The sequence below is a fragment of the Lissotriton vulgaris genome, chromosome 1_1, assembly GCF_964263255.1.
Source record: "Lissotriton vulgaris chromosome 1_1, aLisVul1.2, whole genome shotgun sequence".
Taxonomy (NCBI): Eukaryota; Metazoa; Chordata; class Amphibia; order Caudata; family Salamandridae; genus Lissotriton; species Lissotriton vulgaris.
The window spans coordinates 252,023,732-252,041,439 of NC_141685.1; positions in this window are offsets into that span (position 1 = coordinate 252,023,732).

The following is a 17,708-nucleotide window of genomic DNA, read 5'->3' on the forward strand; positions in this document are numbered from 1 at the left end:
ATTCAACACTTTCCGAAATAGAAATACTTGTCAGAAATTAGAATAAGCATATAAAATCACTGTAGCACAAAGTAACAGTTATGAATCACATCCAGTAACTACTGGGAACAGGTAAGTACACACTACGCAACCCTAAATACCTTAGGAGCATGTCACGCAGGGAACCAGGACCTCACTAGGACCACCTGTACTAGAAAGAACACCCACCTAAGGATAAAATCCACTTAGGGGTATAAATCAGAACACATTACCCATGATGCATGAATATACATTCAGAGGAGTAGTAAAGAAAGAAAACACATGATGTATAGACCTACACATTCAGCGGTGTTAAGGACAGAGCACATGATGCAATCAAAATACATTCAGGGGTGCAGCGCCAGAAGACACATGATGACTAAACATTCAGAGGTGTAGCGCAAGAAAAGAAAGACACATAATGCATAAAACATTCAGAGGTGTCAAGAGTAATACCATAGCGCAAATATCACATGAGGGCTAAAAACCTTCAGAGGTGCAGGAATAACACATGATGCAAAAGATCACATTCAGAGGTGCAATAACCATACCATTGCGCAAACTCACATAAGCCACCACCTGTGGCAGTCCCTAGGCCAATGGCCTTGTTGGGGCTCAGACGCCCTGAGTCTCAGTGTCAGGGGTGCGCTGCCATGCAGCGCCAGTCTCAAAGTACCACAAAGCCTAAACGTAGCAGGTGCCCACTAAGTGCTGGGCACCTGGAGAACAATAAAACTGCGCCAGGGCCCTCACTGGCCCTTAGGCGCCAACTGCGCCACTGCTGGAGCCACACAGGCTCTGGGCATAGCACATGCCCCCAGACGTTGGAGCCACAGAGGCTCTAAAGCAATGATGCCAACCGTTGGAGCCACACAGGCTCTTAAAACACTGATGCCCCCATGAGCCTCACCGGACTCTAGCCCTCACACTCAGGGGCAGGAGGGGACGAGCACCGAAAATATGCCCCGAAGCCCCCCTCTCGAATATGGCCCTCTCTAGAGCCAAACGGGCTCTACACACCGTTGGGACGGCCCGCTGCCATCCGGGGCCGCCCTGAAGCAGTGCCTCCAACCCGGCACCAACACGAAGAAATGCGGACCCTCGAGAGCCCCTCGTGGGCTCTGCGCTCATGGTGGGACGACCCACTGCCATTCGGGGCCGCCCTTCCTTGGTGCCTCGACCGGCACCACGAGAACCCCTCTGCTCCCTCACGGAGCAGCAGCATCACGGAGCCCCCCCCCCAGCCCTCTGGACTCACCGGGCTGTTCTCGGCGGGGGCTCTTCCCGGCAGGCCGTCCTTGCGCTCCTCCTCCTCTTCTCCCCGGGCCCGGCGGTGATCCTCTATCGGCACCCGGGCTGCGGGGGCGGGACTTCTGCTGGCGGCAGGGCAGCTCCGGTCTCCCTCTGCACACGGGAGACCGGCAACGACGACCTAGAGCTTCCCCCAGGCAGGGGGAAGCGGGAACAGCCCTCTCCCGGCCGCCATGCGTCTCGGCGCCCTCTTCCTCGTGCCCCCGGACTCGGGGGCCGACCAGCCAATCGCGTCGCGGCCCTCCGGTCGAGCCCCTTCAGTACCCGGGAGCCAGCCAATGACAGAGCGGCTCCCGGGACAGTCAGGCGATGACGCTCTGCTACTTCGGCCAATCACGGCCCACCACGCGGATGACGCTGCGCCGCACGGGCCAATCCCGTCGCGGCCCCTTCGTAGTTTGTTGTTCTACAAGACAGATCGAGGTGGGCACTCGTAATTGATTAAATCCATGCAGGCAGGAATCTTCAGCGCGTCCAGCGCTATAAACGAGCAGGGAAAACGCTCCTCAGCGCTACAAAAGTCCAGAGAAGGCGCTCTCAAGCGCTTGGGGGAAATGAAGCGCCCCAGAGCTCTAGACAGCAGGCAGAGCGCTCCCAGGCGCTCAGGGGGAAGCACAGCGCCTCCAGGCGCTAGAAATCAACTCCAGCGCTCTCCCCAGAAAAAGGCAGCTTCTCCATGCTGCCAAGGTCCCAGAGCTTCCCCAGGGGCAAAGCCAAGTCCCCCCTTCAGCCCAGGCAGGGCAGAAGGGTCCCCCAGGAGTCCAGGAATCCAGGCACCCAGGGGCTGGGCAGCACCCACCCCGGGTAGATCCAAGTCAGCCACAAGAGCAAGAACAAGAACAAGTTGGAAGGAGACTCATCCCCTTCTTATACCCAGAAATGCCTTTGAAGTACTTCGTGCAAGGGACCCTGAGTGCTGGAATGTTTCTGGTTTTCGTCTTCCTGACAGCTTCAGGGCCAGAGGTGACAGTGGGCCGTCAGGATGGAGAGCTAGCAGGGTGGGCGACAGGCACGGCCCGGCACCACCAGACGCTCTTTCCTCCCATCCCTGACAGCAGAGGGGCCTTTCATCCACGGCTGACTCAGACCCCCTCCTCTGGGGCCTTGCAGACCCTGCAGACCCTGTCCTACTCAAACCGGACAGTCCATCCACCAGCAGGTCCAGGCACTCCTGGGCAGACTCACCAGCCAATCACACGCTAGCACCAACTTACACAATTATGCCAACTTCCAAAAGTGGTACTTCTAGACTAGACACAGTCATGCTGCATACATCATTTTGCAGCATTCATTCTCACGAGTTCACACATATCAAACTCGACCCCTGCACTCCCCACACAACAGGAACTACCATGGGCATACATATTCCCCATTCATTCCTATCGGAGGGCAGGTCACTCACTCTTCATACAGAGAGCTCAAGCAGTTTACACTGTACCACAGTGAAAAAAGTGCGCAGAGGCCCAGAATCACCAACACCAGGTTCCAGAAACAGGCTAGGAAAAAGCAAAAAGTCTAGGGGTGAACCTGCCCAAAGGGCCGGGTCCAACAGTACACATGCTATATAAATCTCCCTCGTTTCTAAAGTAAGTACATTGTAAAAGTGTAAAGATGGTTTATCAAATCTCTAAAGACTACATTTCATTTAATAAAATTAAGGCTCACAGTGTATATGTGAATCTCTAATTCTACATTGAATGCACTTCACTACTAAATTCAAGTGCAACAATTCACATTAATAATGTTAGGATACTCAGAATATGTAGTGATAAATGCATGTATATATTGCGTATTTGTGACTTGTAATGGGGGAGCCAAGATTACACTCCTCCATTTCCCCCCTCTGATGGCCCATCAAGCCATCATATCACGATAAAGATCTCTTATCAGATGGACCATTCTAAACCTCATGGGCTTCCTAAATGCTCATCCGGATTCCTCCAGATGCTTCTATGTCTGCTCTTCTCCTCTTTACTGCACTCCTCGCTTGTGCACGTTTGTATTCATTATAAATTGCAAACAGGAATAATCTGCAAAGAGCAATTACCTATAGAAGCGTAAAGATACTTCCAACACTCCACTCCCTAAGTTTCCAAACCATCTGCCTGCTGCAGAAAATCAATTTCCAATTGTTCCTCAAGCACATGTTGCCCTAACACCTTCAAATCTCCCTTCAGTCAATGATGTTTGTGATAAAGTTCTTCAAGTCCTTACTTTTTTTGCTCCGGGACACTCTCGCAGTAGCCGTGCACTTTATAAATCTTACCATTAATTAACTTTTTCAGGGATGTAACTAAAACAGTGTTGAACTTTTGACATCCATGTATCAACATATAGGGGTGTGCCCTAATGACACCACTATACCTGGGCCTGAAATAAGTTAAACATAAATATGATATATTGTGGGTAAAGAACATACATATGTTAGATCCTCAATTAATACCTCAATTAGTCACTGGTATATAGGTGGGATTTTAAAGTACATGATCTTTCTCATTGGTAGCGTAAGAATCTTCACTCTTGGTACTGGTACCTAGAGAGCGCTTTACATTTTTTATTAAACATCAAAGAAAACACAGAAAAAAAGGAGCCATCCAATCTTGAAATCACTAAATTGCTTTTTGGACTCATACCCAAGGACAGGATTATCCTCCATGTGAAAGCATTTAAAGGAGGACTTCCTATGTGGACTGCACAGTAAATAAAGAGTGCAGTCACATTGTTCAAATCATCTGGAAGACTGAAGCTAGCAAATGTCCCGTGCAGGCCCATTGTCGTTTTCCCTATGTTAGCATGTGCACACTGCATTCTTCACTTTGCTTGGCACACGCTGCACATGTATTGTGCTTTGTGCCATGCTGTACTTTCACACAGAACCTAACGTTGTTTTTGCATTCTGTACTTTCCTGAGATTCAGTCTGAACACAACAGAGAAGGTCAAACAGCAGTGCCCCTTGTTATTCTGTTTTGGACAGGCTTTAGCAAACTGACAAAACACACAAATACAGCTGTTGTTTGGGAAAATGTACTCTTTGTCAAATGAGTATGCACAGACATGCAAACACACAAACAAGTTTGTGACGACACCTGAGATACAGAACCTTGATCTGTGCATGCTACGATATGGGGTCTGCTGCAAACACCCAGAGATCTTTTGATATATAATTACTTTGCTTCCGTAGAAGGGGAGGGAGTTATCTTACCCTATCTTATACATTGACAGCTCCCTTTATGATTAATGGATTACTTACTATGCTGACCATATTTGTGTTAGGCATCTCCTTACTTATTGTGGCATGTATACTGCATACTAAAGCGCAATAGTTAAAATAAATATTTTAAACTTTTCTCATGTCTCTGTCTCTTATTGTGGACAAGTACGAGTGCGAGAGCAAAAGGGAGTGTTCTGTCACCGCAATACCTGAGAATATTAGGAGTGTTAAGCTCTGGGGTGGTAATCACTTGTTACTCTGTGAGTGAGTAGGAGGGCAAGTGAGACACTATAGCTAGTCGGCCCAAGGCTCATGTCTACTAAGGTGGTGGGAAATCTCAGTCCCTGCCTACTAAGGTTCTATGGTCCCAAGGCATAGTTCTGTGATTTCACAGAATCCCTGCAACATGGTGCCCAAAGTTTGCTCTAGTACTTATTTGGGGAACCCCTGAATAGCACTTGAGCACGTGGTGTGGAGACTTTACCTCCTCAGTTTGTAGGTTTTTCCTATTGCTTTAGGTTTTTCAAGCTTGGATTGCAAAAGGTTAAAACCCACTTTTGTGCTGCGTTTGGAATCTCTTCCATTTCCATATGGCTTAACCGGATGTGATTTTGCCTCATTGCAGTGCAGCAGTTACTCAATACTTGTTACAGCATGGAGTCCCCAATGCGGGGCTTTCCGTTGTTTTTGTGGTCGAAGCGGATCCTGTATACCGCTTCCAGGTTTTTTACTCCTGGGTTGCATTCCCCGCCCTTAATGCGAATTATATTACTTTTAATTCTTATAGAGTAGCTAATGTTCCTGCGGCTTATCGCCCTTATGCAATCATTGAGCTTCCTCTTACACACTGGCAGCACCAAATGTGGTTTAATGGTACCCTTACCCTTCCTCTTGATTATGTTTGCATGGTCCACTGAAGTATTGACTGGGCCTCGCGGTCTATCTTGGCAGACTTTACTCTGTCTATGCTCAAGTGGTCCATTTATATAGCCATTTTATTCAGTTTCTGGCCTGTGTCTTTGTGGCAACTACACCTGGTGCTGCACCTCCTGTGCTTGGTATCAACTCTGTTATTATAAACTCAGTTATAGTGAAGAGTTTCTGTAATGGATTGCTCAAAGATTTTTACATGTTTAAATACACAAAACCTTTTCACAAAGTAAACTTTTTCAAAGACAATATTAAGCTATGAGAGAACTGAGGATTTTGGGGTCCCCCCTAACCTAGGGGGAGGACCAAGCAGATGCCTTGAACAGAAAGAGCATATACAAAAAGCACATTTTGTTAAACTTTAGTGGTGGTCCCATTCTCTTCGGACCACCCCAAGCACAGTTATTGGCAAAAAAACAATCCCAACCAAAGGCCCTGCAAAGCATTATGGGACGAGATTAGCAGTGGACAGTGAATATTATAATGCCAATTATCAAAATAATTCTACAAAGAGCTGAGGTTCACCAAGTCGTTACTACATGTCCCTCATAAGTCAAATGCAAAGCATTGAAACTAATCTTACATCAAGCTGCAGTTCCACTAGTCGTTACTAGATGTCCCTCACGAGTCAAATGCAAAACCATTGAAACCCTTTCATCAAGCATTTGCATGCTTAAAATTTAATCGATCTATGGAGGTAAAAAGCAGCGCAGTACTATAAGGCCAGCAGGGAGTGAAGCGAAGCCCGATCGCGCCGCCAGTGTTTTAAATAAAATGCCCTGCTCCGGGCACGAGCGCCCCACAGATTAGGCCGCTTACAGTGGGAGCATGTCAATGCGCCCGCAGGCCAGCGGGAATTAAACCATGCCCGAGGGGGGCCATCCGCGGTAATTACATGCACTGCCTCCAGCGTGATCGCCCCCTAGATCCCGCCGCTCCCAGGGGGAGCCCTTCAACACGCCCACAGATTGATAACGATAGCGCCAGCAAGCACTAAAGTGGGTAAACATATGGCAACAAGCACAACCTGAAAGGAATACATAATTGCGCACAGACTGAACACAATTATTCAACCTAGTGTGATATAAGTGCAAACATAATTGCAATATTGTCTAAGGCAATTTAACAGTCAAATGAGACATTCATCACAATATAATGTTCTGAGCACTTAACTTACTGCATGAGCAGCAAAGAAAGAGGAGCAGAAACAGGATGCAGTGGCTCTTATAGGGCTGTACATGATGTGATGAATTACGAGCATCATGGGAAATGTAGTTTTATTTGCATACAAAACGATTTTCATTGGCTGCTGTGAGTAGCAAAGAAAAGAAAGAGAAGCATAATCCGAAGCCTCCAGTCCTGTAATAGATTCTTCTGCGACAACCTGCTTGTAAGAAAGTCTTTGATGGTTAAAGTGCGTCTCTGACAACCTGATTGTAAGAAAATCTTTGATGGTTTAAGACATTTTAATAGATGCAACGTAACCTACACTAGGGTGACCAACTGACATAGGGACAACTTTAGAACAGTGAGTGTACGAATTCAGGACAAAATTCAGGAGAGTAGGTAAAAATTCAGGACAAACGTTCTGGAAAAAGGTACGTTTTACAGACACATCAGAGGAGGTCGCACAATAGTACATAAGTAAGTAAATAGACAAACAACGCAAGTTGACGTCAAAATAAGTTTATATTAGGTTGAGACAACTGTACGCTTCACTTTCTGTCCCTGCTTTTGGCTACTTTGGCACCCTCTAGCCCCCTTCTCACAGCTGCATCATGGGGATTATTCTGCTGGGTTTATTTGTTATTCTGTCTTATGCTGAGCTGAGAGCCACAGATCAAAGTCAGAAAGTTCTCGGGGGCATATCAACAAGCGGCAGCGATAATTACCGCTGGCCGCTCTTAGCGTGAGGATTTTTATCGCCGGCTATCGCAGATAATTATTGCCATGCTAGCACTGTCTTAACAACGCATAGCGCAATGGCAATAATTATCCCAGTGGTAGCGATGTTTTCCATGGAATACTGCTGGTTTTCCAGCGATGTTCCAGGGAAGATGGCATTATCCTTGGTGATAGGGCCTGTGGTCTTAGCCAATCCACCCGTCCCCCTCCATGTTAGGTATGCCTTAGTCAGGAATTTAACAGACGATAATTTCCTGCAATAAGGCATACTTAATGTGACTTTATATATCGCTAACCCTCGTTGTTAATATGTCGAGGCTGGGTTAGGGATATTTTCCCAAGGGAGTCTTGTCAGGCACACCTCCTTTGCATCTCATTAGCGATGCGATGGGAGGCGTGCTGACAAGGGGCGCTACTGCAAGGATACACGCTCTAGCGTGTCCTTGTTGATAATGCGATAATATTATCGCCGCTTTTCGCCTGAAAACAGGCTCTAAAGCGGCGATAATATTATCGCCGCTTTTCGCCCGAAAAGAGACTTTTATCTGACCCTGTGACACCCCCACTTAAGCAGATATAGCAGGTGCTTCACTCTGCCTTTGGCCCATTGTCCTTCTTTATGTGATTATCATCCACAGTCAGAATGTCAACGGGTCTTTGCATAGACCGAGCGAGGTGGGGGAGGGGCTGTTGCAGCCTCGTGTGTTCAAAAGAGAGGAGCACAGCTTGCTGCCATCCCCAAAATTAGGGACAAAAGGCGCCCTTGAAAGAAATCCTCAAGGTAAAAGACAAAACGCCCAAATAACGGCAGTCTATGAAATTAACGAACGATTGGCGCTCGCCATCGAGCTTAGCGCATTCTTTCATCGCCATCTATCGCCATTAGACCATCAAATTATCGCCGCTTTAGCGACTGAAAGTGCCGCTAAGGCAGCACAGTTGAATATTTCAATCTAGTAAGGCCCTTGAACTCATGGAACAACTCGCCCAGCCTAGGCTTTTTAATAAGACTCAAACTTTCTTGGTACCACTAGATAAGATCCTCGCATTGGCAAAGATCTTTCAAAAATTCAAATCATTGACTTCAGTCACCACACGAAGTGCAACTAAATTCAAAGAAGTAGATGTAAAATTCTTGCATTTAATACAATTATATTCTTGACTCTGCTATAATTTAGACATCTATGAATATTAGGGCGGGGAACTGTCCGGGTTTGACACAATATGTTGGAGGGGAAAGCATGTGTATGATGAGCATCAAACTAACAGAATAAACTCTAATTAACAAGAAAGGCATTCTGTTTTAGGTCACGTATATATTTGCAATGCATTGTGGGTAGCCAGATGTTCATTCAGATTCTTTCACCCTGATTGCTGGTAAACCCTGTCTGAAGAGGGTCGCTTAAGACACATCAATAATTAAACCAGGCAGGCCCATTTTACTCATGTTTATCTTGCTGCCGTCATACGCTGTCCACATACAGCGTGGAGTCTGACTGGACCAGGACCTGGAGCAGCCTCGACTCTTATATGTCTTGATTAGGGATCAACACAATGGATGTTACTAAACCAGAGAAAATTCTGCAACTTTTTCTAGTTGAGGTAAGATGTGTCTAGAGCTAGAGTCAGTGGGATTGAGATAGAGATAGGGGACTTCCTCCTTTTGAAATTGGTACCCTCACACACCCTTACGGGTGCCATGCTTCATGATCGGGCGTTGCTCCTGTGGGGGTGGCGCTGCAGTCCCCCACGGGCCCCGCGAGAGGGCTCTTTGTCTGAGTATTTTATAGGAGGTGCCGCAGGTGTGCCTGTGGGTGTGTGGGCCTCATGAAAAAGTGTGTGAGTGAAAATAAAATTACCTCGCCGGAACCCTGACCCAATTTTATTCTAGGGTCCGGAAAATAAATTAAAATCAAAGAGGACTGGAGCCTATCCTAGACATAAATAGGTAGGAGGGATAGGTATGCTCTCACTGCTCTCAGTCCGTGCAAGTGATGTAAAGGTGCAATAGGGTCAACATGTTTCGCGCATCTAGTGGGTCCCAAGTGGATCCGCAGTGCGCTTCGCCAGGACCTTGAAAGTGAATATAAAACTGTGGGAGTCAGGGAAACACGCCTTGAACTCCCACCATACCCAAATGTAATGTCAAATTCTTCTACCTAAGATCCATAAGGGGACAACACCGCCACTGGGATGCCCGGTTGTGTCCGGCATTGATTCTTTGCTGGAACCACTCAGCAAGTTCTGTGATTTTTATCTGCGCGCCCTAATGGCTAAAACACCTACATATCTCAGGGACACCACAGAGCTTTTGAACCTGATTGAAAATTTTGCAGAACCAGCATTAATTAACTATCTAATGACTCTGGACATAGAGTCGCTTCATACAAATACTAACAGCTTGTCCAGACGTTGTCCGGGTATGAATTGCTGCCGGTATATTGTTTTGTAGGATTTCATTTTGATAGCATTTCTTATCTGTGACAGGCCTGTGAAACGCTCCGATTCACAGTGCACTGCTGATGCACATAAGAGTGTGCGTTCAGTAGTGTGTGAACTCGAGTTTCCCTACTTTATTTTTCCTTGCAATATTGTATAGCGCGAACTCGACAACATGGCATGAGCACAATTTACATTACAGAAGAACACATTCATTTGTGGTAAGCACGGGGAGACAAAGCAATTTGCCTGGAATCACAGGATGTTGAGCTGATGCCGAGATTCGAACGTAGCTCCCCAGCTCTAAAGTTCGCAATTCTAGAAATTGTGGCGGGAGGTGTGTCTAAAAGTGTATGTCGGTGCTGGCCATCAATGAGAGAGACCTGTGCATTTTTCAAATCGGTGGTGAAAAAATATGAGTATGTTGCTGGAGATGTGGGCCGCCGTGCCACCAATGTACTTACCGGGGAGGGTAAACACCCATTATTCTGCAACTTTCTTTCCGCATACCATCACTTCGCATACTATCATTACGAAAGTACCATGACTCCGCAATGCCATTATAACGCATGGCATTACATTTTATATGCTTTTACCACGCATACATTTACAAAGAAATTCGTTGTAAATGCATGAATGGTAAAAGCATGTTTTTTAAAAATGTTTGGATAAGGCAAGTATGGGTATAGGGGTATATGTTTTGGGGTACTGAGGTATATGTTTTGGGGTGTTTGGGTATTTTAATGGTTCAGATATAGTTTTGGAATATGGGGTACAGTGGTATTTTTAGGGTTCTGGGCTAGGTTTGGGTTTTGGGGTATAGGGGTATTTTTAGGGTTCAGGGCTAGGTTTGGGTTTTGGGATACAGGGGTATTTTAGAGTTCTGGGCTAGGTTTGGGTTTTGGGGTACAGGGGTATATTTAGGGTTCAGGGGTAGGTTTGGGTTTTGGGGTACAGGGGTATTTTAAGGGTTATGGGCTAGGTTTGGGTTTTGGGGTACAGGGGTATTTTAGGGTTCAGGGGTAGGTTTGGGTTTTGGGGTACAGGGGTATTTTTAGGGTTCAGGGGTATGTTTGGGTTTTGAGGTACAGGGGTATTTATAGGGTTCAGGGCTAGGTTTTGGTTTTGGGGTACAGGGGTATTTTTAGGGTTTAGAGATAGGTTAGGGTTTTAGGGTACAGGGTAGATGTATAGGGTTAAGATGTTTAAGGGTGTTGGGGTATTTTATAGAGTGAGGGTGGGTTATGATTATGGTGTGCAGGGGTATTTAAAATAGGGGTGGGCGGAATTGGCGCGAACTTGGTACAATAAATCCGCAATATTTCGTTCCGTCACATTTCCAATTATTAAAACAGAAACCTCATATATTCAAGGTAAAATAACAAGTATTTCTACATGCTAAAATGCATATAGTCATTTCACAAAAGTGAAATTATCTTCCAGCAAGCAGTGAGAGAGGTGATGATTTTGAGATCAAGCCCCTGCAAACCATTATGGGACGAGATTAGCGGTGGGAAGTGAATATTATAGTATCCAAATAATTCTACAAAGAGCTGTAGTTCACCTCGTTCTCCCCAGTTGTCCCCCAGAGGCAAATGCAATCGCATTTAAAATATTATGCATCAAGCTGCAGTTCACCGCATGGTCCCTAGATGTCCCTGATGAGGCAAATGCAATAGCATTTAAAATATTACACATCAAGCTGCAGTTCACCTCATGTCCCTAGATGTCCCTGATGATGCAAATGCAATAGCATTTAAAATATTATATATCAAGCTGCAGTTCACCTCGCCGTCCCTAGATGTCCCTGATGAGGCAAATGCAATAGCATTTAAAATATTATACATCAAGCTGCAGTTCACCTCGTCGTCCCAAGATGTCCCTGATGAGTAAAATTCAAAAACATTGAAAACCTCTCATGAATGCTAAAACTTATGCTAAGCTTATCCCATAATGCTTTGCAGGGCCTTTTAGTTGTATTTTTGCCCATAACTGTGCTTGGGGTGGTTCTAAGAGAATGGGACCTCCACTGAATTACTATTTAAAGGGAGCAGGAATGTATAGAACCTGGGAAGAAAAAACAACACTCGTGACGGAATGCCCCCCCCCCCCCCCCGCGATTGTCACGCCCCCAGCACACACCCACAGCACAATGCAGACACGCCCACAAGGGACTACTTTGCTAGCACGGTTCTTTTACATTTTAAATGTATATGGTGGGCGTCTGCATAGCTTATGTCCTTCTGCTGCAACTGCCCTTTCCAATGTATTGGGTGTTGTGATTGGTGCTGTGGTTCCCGAGTTTACCTGGCCAAAAGGTGCAAGTTCTCTCTTTATAATAGTAGTATAGATTGTGGGTAAAGATCATACATATGTTAGATCCTCAAGAAATACTTCAATTAGTCACTGGTATATAGGTGTGATTTTAAAGTACAAGGGGCCTCATTTATGAAAAGTGACGCATCGCTGCGTGAAAACAGCGATGCGTCAGTTTTCACTGCGCACTCCTTACGACATTCCTGATGCGTCATATTTAATGTGTGACGCATCTCGTCGCAAGGAGTTACAGATACGTCAGTTTTTCTGACGTATCTGTAAGCGCAAAAGTGAAGCATTGCTGGAGTGTGTCACAAAAGTGACGCAACTCCAGCAATGCGTCCTTTCACATGGGGAAAGCCCCATGTGAAAGGGCTTGCGTCAGTCTTACGCCTGCTGTGAGGCAGGCGCAAGATTTTGACGCAACAGCGTCCTAAAAGTGACGCAGTGAAATCTCATAGATTTCACTGCGTCACTATCACGAGGCTTTTTGCGGGGGAACGCCTCCTCTGCATACATTATACCTGGCGCAGGTATAATGTGGCGCAGGGGTTTAAAAAGTCATGCACCTACCTAGATGCGTGACTTTTTAAATATGGCTCAACAAGGCGCATTTTTTACGCCGCTGGTGCGTCACAAAAAGTGACGCACCGGCGGCGCAAAACTGACACAAGGCCTCATAAATAAGGGCCATGAATTTTTCTCATTGGTAGCGTAATATTCTTTACTCTTGGTACTGGTACCTGGAGAGCGCATTACATTTTTTATTAAACATCAAAGAAAACACAGAAAAAAAGGAACCATCCAATCTTGAATACACTAAATTGCCTTTTGGACTCATACCCAAGGACAGGATTATCCTCCATGTGAAACCATTTAAAGGAGGACTTCCTATGTGGACTGCACAGTAAATAAAGAGTGCAGCCACATTGTTCAAATCATCTGGAAGACTGAAGCTGGCAAATGTCCCGTGCAGGCCCATTGTCGTTTTCCCTATGTTAGCATGAGCACACTGCAGTCTTCACTTTGCTTGGCACAAGCTGCACATGTATTTTCCTTTGTGCCATGCTGTACTTTCACACAGAACCTAATGTTGTTTTCGCACTCTGTACTTTCATGAGATTTAGTCTGAACACAATAGACAAGGTCAAACAGCAATGCCCCTTGTTATTTTGTTTTGGACAGGCTTTCGCAAATCGACAAAACACACAAATACAGCTGTTGTTTGGGAACATGCACTCTTTGTCAAATGAGTATGCACGACATGCAAACACACAGACAAGATTGTGACGACACCTGAGATACAGAACCTTTATCTGTGCATTTTAAGATATGGGGTCTGCTGCAAACAGCCAGAGATCTTTGGATATATAATTACTTTGCTTCCGTAGAAGAGAAGGGAGTTAGCTTACCCTATCTTATACATTGACAGCTCCCTTTATGATTAATGGATTACTTACTATGCTGACCATATTTGTGTTAGGCATCCTCTTACTTATTGTGTCATGTATACTGCATACTAGAGCGCAATAGTTAAAATAAATATTTTTAACTTTTCTCATGTCTCTGTCTCTTATTGTGGACAAATACGAGTGCGAGAGCAAAAGGGAGTGTTCTGTCTCCGCAATACCTGAGAATATTAGGAGTGTTAAGCTCTGGGGTTGTAATCACTTGTTCCTCTGTGAGTGAGTAGGAGGGCAAGTGAGACACTATAGCTAGTCGGTCCAAGGCTCATGTCTACTAAGGTGGTGGAAAATCTCAGTCCCTGCCTACTAAGGTTCTATGGTCCCAAGGCATAGTTCTGTGATTTCACAGAATCCCTGCAATGTGGTGCCCAAAGTTTGCTCTAGTACTTATTTAGGGAACCCCTGAATAGCACTTAAGCAACGTGGTGTGGAGACTTTACCTCCTCAGTTTGTAGGTTTTTCCTATTGCTGTAGGTTTTTCAAGCTTGGATTGTAAAAGGTTAAAACCCACTTTTGTGCTGCGGTTGGAAACTCTTCCATTTCCATATGGCTTAACCGGTTGTGATTTCGCCTCATTGCAATGCAGCAGTTACTCTATACTTGTTACAGCATGGAGTCCCCAATGCGGGGCTTTCCATTGTTTTTGTGGTCGAAGCGGATCCTGTATACCGCTTCCAGGTTTTTTACTACTGGGTTACATTCCCTGCCCTTAATGCAAATTATATTACTTTTTATTCTTATAGAGTAGCTAATGTTCGTGCAGCTTATCGCCCTTATGCAATCATTGAGCTTCCTCTTACACACTGGGAGCACCAAATGTGGTTTAATGGTACCCTTACCCATCCTCTTGATTATGTTTACATGGTCCACTTAAGTATTGACTGGGCCTCGCGCCTATCTTGGCAGACTTTACTCTGTGTATGCTCAAGTGGTCCATTTATATAGCCATTTGATTCAGTTTCTTGCCTGTGCCTCTGTGGCAGCTACACCTGGGGCTGCACCTCCTGTGCTTGTTATCAACTCTGTTATTATAAACTCAGTTATAGTGAAGAGTTTCTGTAATGGATTGCTCAAAAAATTGATCAACTTGATGCTGTTGTTTTCCTTACAGGTCCTGTGAGAAATCATAGGCTCCTTATATATATGTGTGCCTACTGGCCTGGTCCCCCACTTTGCTGACTGTAACACCTGGGGGATGCTCAGGTGGTACTAGTACAGTACCACAACTGTGCAGCAGCTGAATCACCACATCCTCATGTACTTTGAAGAAACAATTTTACATGTTTAAATGCACAATACCAATTCACAAAAGAAAACTTTTTCAATGACAATATTAAGCAATGAGAGAACTGATGATTTTGGGATCCCCCCTAACCTAGGGGGAAGACCAAGCAGATGCCTTGAACACAAAGAGCATATACAAAAAGCACATTTTGTTGAACTTCAGTGGTGGTCCCATTCTCTTCGGACCACCCCAAGAACAGTTATTGGCAAAAAAACAATCCCAACCAAAGGCCCTGCAAAGCATTATGGGACGAGATTAGCAGTGGACAGTGAATATTATAGTGCCAATTATTAAAATAATTCTACAAAGAGCTACGGTTCACCAAGTCGTTACTACATGTCCCTCATAAGTCAAATGCAAAGCATTGAAATTATTCTTACATCAAGCTGCAGTTCCACTAGTCGTTACTAGATGCCCCTCTCGAGTCAAATGCAAAACCATTGAAACCCTTTCATCAAGCATTTGCATGCTTAAAATGTAATCGATCTATGCGGGTAAAAAGCAGCGCGGTACTATAAGGCCAGCAGGGAGTGAAGCGAAGCCCGATCGCGCCGCCAGTGTTTTAAATAAAATGCCCTGCTCCGGGCGCGAGCGCCCCACATATTAGGCCGCTTACAGTGGGAGCCGGTCAATGCGCCCGCAGGCCAGCGGGAATTAAACCACGCCTGAGGGGGGCCGTCCGCGGTAATTACATGCACTGCCTCCAACGTGATCGCCCCTAGATCCCGCCGTTCCCAGTGGGAGCCCTTCAACACGCCCGCAGATTGATAACGATAGCGCCAGCAAGCACTAAAGTGGGTAAACATATGGCAACAAGCGCAACCTGAAAGGAATACATAATTGCGCACATACTGAACACAATTATTCAACCTAGCGCGATATAAGCGCAAAGTTAATTGCAATATTGTCTAAGGCAATTTAACAGTCAAATGAGACATACATCACGATATACAGCCTGATTCATCATACTCCCGTTTTGCGAGCCCCTAATAGCGATTCATAGCGAATCGCTATTAAGGACTCGCAAAACGGGATTCATGTAGGAATATGCAAAAAAAATGCGATTCCTACTAATTCCTTATTTGCGATTAGCAAATTGCTAATCGCAAATAAGGAATAACTCCCCATTCATTCCTATGAGCCAAAAGGCCCATAGGAATGTATTCCTTATTTGCGATTAGCAATTAGCTAATCGCAAATAAGATAGCGATTGAAAGGGTGCCAGCATCCCTTAAATGCTAATATAAACAGGGGTTGCGCACACACATGTCCAAAGGACATGTGTGTGTGCAACATGCAACTCAGAAAAATGCTTTTAAAAGCATTTTTCTGAGTTATCGCTATTTACCACGAGGTTTGACCTCGCGGTAAATAGCGGCCCGAAATTGCCATTTCGCAATTTTTAAATGGATGATGAATTGCATTTAAGGAATCTCAAATAGAGATTCCTTAAATGTAATCCATGGCAAATTTGCGAAAACGCAATTACCGATTTTTGCATTTGGGATGATGAATCCCAAATGCAAAAATCTCACTCGCAAAGGGCCAGATTCTCAGAATCTGGCCCTTTGCAAGCCGAATTCAGCTTCATGAATTAGGCTGATAATGTTCTGAGCACTTAACTTACTGCATGAGCAGCAAAGAAAGAGGAGCAGAAACAGGATGCAGTGGCTCTTATAGGGCTGTACATGATGTGATGAATTACGAGCATCATGGGAAATGTAGTTTTATTTGCATACAAAACGATTTTCATTGGCTGCTGTGAGTAGCAAAGAAAAGAAAGAGAAGCATAATCCGAAGCCTCCAGTCCTGTAATAGATTCTTCAGCGACAACCTGCTTGTAAGAAAGTCTTTGATGGTTAAAGTGCGTCACTGACAACCTGATTGTAAGAAAATCTTTGATGGTATAAGACATTTTAACAGATGCAACGTAACCTACACTAGGGTGACCAACTGGCATAGGGACAAATTTAGAACAGTGAGTGTACAAATTCAGGACAAAATTCAGGACAGTAGGTAAAAATTCAGGACAAAAGTTCAGGAAAAAGGTACATTTTACAGACACATCAGAGGAGGTCGCACAATAGTGCATAAGTAAGTAAATAGACAAACAACGCAAGTTGACGTCAAAATGAGTTTATATTAGGTTTAGACAACTGTGACTTCACTTTCTGTCCCTGCTTTTGGCTACTTTGGCACCCTCTAGCCCCTTCTCACAGCTGCATCATGGGGATTATTCTGCCGGGTTTATTTGTTATTCTGTCTTATGCTGAGCTGAGAGCCACAGATCAAAGTCAGAAAGTTCTCGGGGGCATATCAACAAGCGGCAGCGATAATTAACGCTGGCCGCTCTTAGCGTGAGGATTTTCATCGCCGGCTATCGCAGATAATTATCACCATGCTAGCACTGTCTTAACAACGCATAGCGCAATGGCAATATTTATTCCAGTGATAGCGATGTTTTCCATGGAATTCCGCTGGTTTTCCAGCGATGTTCCATGGAAAATGGTTATATCCTTGGTGATAGGGCCTGTGGTTTTAGCCACACAATCCACACCCCATGTTAGGTTTGCCTTAGTCAGGAATTTAACAGACGTTAAATTCCTGTGATAAGGCATACTTAATGTGATTTTAAATATCGCTAACCCTCGTTGTTAATATGCCGAAGCTGGGTTAGTGATATCTTCCCAAGGCAGTGTTGTCAGGCAGACCTCCTTTGCATCTCATTAGCGATGCGATGGGAGGCGTGCTGACAAGGGGCGCTAATGCAAGGATACACGCTCTAGCGTGTCCTTGTTGATAATGCGAAAAAATTATCGCCGCTTT